At 45.7% G+C, this 4,975-nt stretch overlaps 1 pseudogene; it reads right to left on the minus strand.

Annotated features, from left to right (window-relative positions):
• Positions 1-2,059: 2,059 nt before the first annotated feature.
• LOC103110403 (olfactory receptor 8D4-like) lies at positions 2,060-4,490 on the minus strand (annotated as a pseudogene).
• Between the last annotated feature and the right edge of the window lie 485 nt (positions 4,491-4,975).

The raw sequence follows: 4,975 nt of genomic DNA on the forward strand, positions 1-4,975 counted from the left end.
TGCTTCCCCGCTGAACATGGGCGTTGGCGGGTGGATTCATGCTCCCAGCCTGTCTCTCTCTTTCCCTAGTAGGGTAGGGCTCTGGGGAAGTGGAGCTCCAGGACATATTGGTAGGGTTGTCTGCTTTCGGAAGTCAGGTTGACATGGTTAACATATGCATCTGGAAAAGAGTTAACATATAAAGCCAAACAAATTGTTGACTAATCATGAAACTAAAGGCAAGAATATTGCAGATAAAGACTTGGGGGGGGGTCTCCATTTTGGAAAAAGCTAATAGGTCTATTCCAAGGTATATTCCAAGGGGCTCATGACTTTACTAGTTTTTGCCTGAGTCTGACAACTAACATGCAGGTGGACCCAGGTTATTGCATGGGAAGGTGGTGTCATAATTGGAAAAAGGACCAGAAAGCTGCATCAGGGAAGAGAGTCGCTCCCAAATATGGGAAAAGTGTATAAATATTGTTAACACACAGAAGTCATTTCTTTCTTTCTCTCATTATTATTATTATTATTATTATTTTCCTCCAGGGTTATCGCTGGGGTGCCCTGGTGGCCATCTTCCCCCCCATTGTTGTTGTTGTTGTTATTGTTGTTGTTGCTGCTGCTGCTGTTGTTGTTGGATAGGACAGTGAGAAATTGAGAGATGAGGGGGCGGTAGAGAGGGGAGAGAAAGACACTTGCAGACCTGCTTCACTGCTTGTGACGTGACCCCCCCCTTTGCGGGTGGGGACCCAGGGATTAGAACCGGCATCCTTTTGCTGGTCCTTGCACTTTGTGCTACATGCGCTAAACCCGCTGCACTACTACTCCCCCCCACCCCAGATCATTTCATCAGTACTGTATATTCTTTTATATATATAATTTAATATTTATTTATTCCCTTTTGTTACCCTTGTTGTTTTATTGGTGTAGTTATTATTGCTATTGTTATTGATGTCATCATTGTTGGATAGGACAGAGAGAAATGGAGAGAGGAGGGGAAGAAAGAGGGGGAGAGAAAGATAGACACCTGCAGACCTGCTTCACCGCTTGTGAAGTGACTCACCTGTAGGTGGGGAGCTGGGGGCTCGAACCGGATCCTTAAGCCGGTCCTTGCACTTTGCACCATGTGTGCTTAACCCGCTGAGCTACCGCCCGCTCCCAGTATTGTATATTCTAAAGGATGATATTTCCTCTAGAACATGGTAGGGAAGGCTACAGTGGTTGGAATATGTCATTTTACTTCTCGTCAGTCAGTGATCTTGTCTCTGTTTGGGAAATCCCAAGGCAGGAAGAAGGCAGCATCCAAGTCCCATTTCAGAGGCGAGGAGAAGTCCTATTTTCATCTTCTGGGACCTTGTATGAAGGAGGTATAGCTGTAGGTTATCAAGGTGTGTCAGATACAGATTTTCCTTGACTATGGTCAAGGAAGTTGTCTTGCTATATACATTGTCCTTCACAAAACACAAGCTGAAAATGCATTGAATATACCTAACCTACCAACAACCATGCCTCAGCCAAGCCTCTAGTTGGGGAAAATAATTTAACACAAAGCTGACATTGTAATAAAGCATCCAGTCGTCCATGTCATTTATTGAATACAACTGAAGTGAAAAACCAAATAGCTCTGTGCCTTTGGGAATCACGTGGGTGACTGGGAACTACTCTGTTCAGGTTCACACAAGAGCACCATCATCTGGAAAAAGAAACAAACTCAACATTTTGAAATCTAGTGTCTACTGAAGGCCCAATGCTTTTGCACCATTGCAAAGTCAGAAAGTTGTCAAGTATCTCAAATGCTGGAGAGGCTGTGGGAATAAAGGAGCCCTCTTGCACTGCTGTTGGGAATGGAAATTAGTCCAACTCCTGTGGAGAACAGTCTGGAGAACTCTCAGAAGGCTAGAAGTGGACCTACCCCATGACCCTGCAATTCTTCTCTTGGGGATATATCCTAAAGAAGCAAATGCACTTATTCAGATGGGTGAATGATTTTTTCCCCTTGAACTTGATCTTCAAGGATTGATGAAAAAAGACAGGATTTGTTAGAGGTGAGCTAGGCCTTGATGCTATAGAGGGCGAGGTGATGAGTGTGCATGGCTTTGTCCAACAGCAGAACTGGGGAAAGATACTCAGAAGATAGCAGTGCTTGAAGACAGCAAAGGAGGCAGCCCAATAATGGTGGTCCGCATGGACCTTGGCTTCCAATCCCAGCTGGGTTCTTTTAGCTCCCTTTCTATTTTAGAGCTACTAGGTACCTTTGGAACAATTTCAGGTTAAGAATTCTAACTTGTAGAGCAGCCATGACATCTTTATTCCTCAGGCTATAGACCAAGGGGTTGATCATGGGGGTGACAGTGATATAGAACACAGAGAGGATCTTATTGTATATAGGCTGGAGCACTTTCTGGGTTGGGTTGGACAGACACAAGGAACACACAGAAGAGGCAGAGGGCAGGGAGATAGAGAAGGCCTTGCACTGGGCCTCCGGTGACCTCATTCCATAGATTATGATCAGGATATTGGCATAAGAGATGAGGTTGACCAAGATGGTGGGCACAGTGACAAAGGCAGAAAATAAGAGCAGGGTGACATTGGCCACTGTGGTGTCTGAGCAGGCCAGCTGGAGCATGGGAAGGATGTCCCAGAAGTAGTGACATAGCCTTTAGGTTCATGACTAGTCAACAATTTGTTCTGCTTTCTATCTTGACTCTTTTTCAGCCACCAGGTTCCAGATGTTAATATGATGCCAACCAGACTTTTCTGGGCAGGGCAGACAACTCCACCAATGTGTCCTGGAGCCTCACTTCCCCAGAGCCCTGCCCCACTAGGGAAAGAGAGAGATAGGCAGGGAGTATGGATCGACCTGCCAATGCCCATATTCAGCGGGGAAGCAATTACAGACACCAGACCTTCCACCTTCTGCACCCCATAATGGACCTGGATCCATACTCCCAGAGGGATAAAAAATAGGGAAGCTATCAAGGAAGGGGACTGGATATGGAGCTCTGGGAGTGGGCACTATGTGGAGTTGTACCCCTCTTATCCTATAGTCTTGTCAATATTTCCATTTTATAAATAAATAAAAATAAAGAAATAGTGATCAATGATGTTGGGACCACAGTAGAGCAAGATGAAGACATTCCCCCTATGCACGGCTGAAATGCACACCCCCAGCTGGGCACACAGGTGCTTGGACATGATGGAGTGGTAGGGGAGAGGGCGGCAGGTGGCTACAAATCAGTCACAGGCCATGATGGCCAAGAGCAGATGCTGCCTAGTGCCATGGAGGATCATGAGGACCATCTGCACCACTCAGCCTGCAGAAGAGATGGACTGATCAGTGGTAAGGAAGCTGACCAGCAGCCTGGGTGTGAATATGAAGGGATTGCAGATGTCCAGGAAGGAGAGCACACTCAGGAGGTACATGGGTGTGTGGAGTGTCTGGGGTGGATCAGGTCAGTCATACCCAGGCTGGCCCCCCAGAGTTACAGAGGAGATCAGCAGGAAGATGACAAAGAAGAGTTGCTTTTGCTTTTCCCATATTTGGGAGCTACTCTCTTCCCTGATCCAGCTTTCTGGTCCTTTTTCCAACTATGACACCATCCTCCCAGACAATAGCTTAGGTCACCTGCATATTGGATGTCAGGTGCAGGCAAAAACTAGCTGGGTCATGGGCCCCTTGGACTATACCTAAAATAGACCTATTAGCTTCTTCCAAAATGGAGACCCCAAATCTCCATCCACAATATTCTTGCCTTTAGGTTCATGATTAGTCAACAATTTGTTTGGCTTTATATGTTAACTCTTTTTCATCCACCAGGTTCCAGATGCTACCATGATGCCAACCTGACTTCCCTGGGCAGACGACCCCTCAATATGTACTAGAACCCCACCTCCCCAAAGCCCCTGCCCCACTAGGGAAAGAGAGAGGCAGGCTGGGAGTATGGATCGACCTGTTAATGCCCATGTTTAGTGGGGAAGCAATTACAGAAGCTAGACCTTCCACCTTCTGCATCCCACAATGATCCTGGGTCCATACTCCCAGAGGGATAAAGAATAGGAAAGCTATCAAGGGATGGGAATGAGATACGGATTTCTGGCGGTGGAAATTATGTAGAACTGTAGCCCTCTTATCCTATGGTCTTGTCAGTGTTTCCATTTTATAAATAAAAACTTAAAAAAAAAAAGAGTTGCTTTTGGTCTTCCCAGTTTGTGAGACCTAGCAGGATGAAGCTGGCCACAGTGGTGGTGTGGTTTTCTCATGGTGCTGTGCCATGGGTGCATCTTCCGCGTGGCGGTTAGTGAGTTGAAGAAACAGGAATGTTAACATTCTCGTCCAAGTGGTGGTCTACAAGTGAAAGGCCGTGACCGTCCATCTCTGAGAGGCTTCCCAAACTCCATATCAATCCTTTCCTGTCACACTGTCGTCTTAGGAGAATGTCTCTATTCTTTAGTTTGTCTGATGTCCTCTGTGACTGACTCACTTTCATGCTACTTTGCTTCCAGTTCATCATCCAGCATTTTATTATTATTATTTTTTTAAACCGGCACACTGCTTAGCTCTGGTTTACGGTGGTACAGGAGACTGAACCTGGGATCTCTGGTGCCTTAGGCATAAAAGACTATTGTGTTTACCACTGTGCTACTTCCTCAGCCCCCTTTAGTAGTTCTGAACAACTTCTACAAACCTGACAAGATTTTGTCAAACAGTCCCTTGAATCTCATAGGCACTCCTTTTGTTGAATTAATGGTAGTATGTTTTCTTACTAAAAATGGCTATTTCAGGGCAGGAGTAGATGGCATAATGGTTATTCAAAAAGACCCTCATGCCTGAGGCTCCAAAGTCCCAGGTTCAATCCCCTGTACCACCAATAGCCAGAACTGAGCAGTGCTCTGGTAAAAAAAAAAAAAAAAAAAAAAGAAGTAAAAATGACTATTTCAGGCAGTAGTGCACCTGGTTAAGTGCACACATTACCAAGCCCAAGGACCCACATTT

This window comes from Erinaceus europaeus, chromosome 17 (genome assembly GCF_950295315.1).
Source record: "Erinaceus europaeus chromosome 17, mEriEur2.1, whole genome shotgun sequence".
Taxonomy (NCBI): Eukaryota; Metazoa; Chordata; class Mammalia; order Eulipotyphla; family Erinaceidae; genus Erinaceus; species Erinaceus europaeus.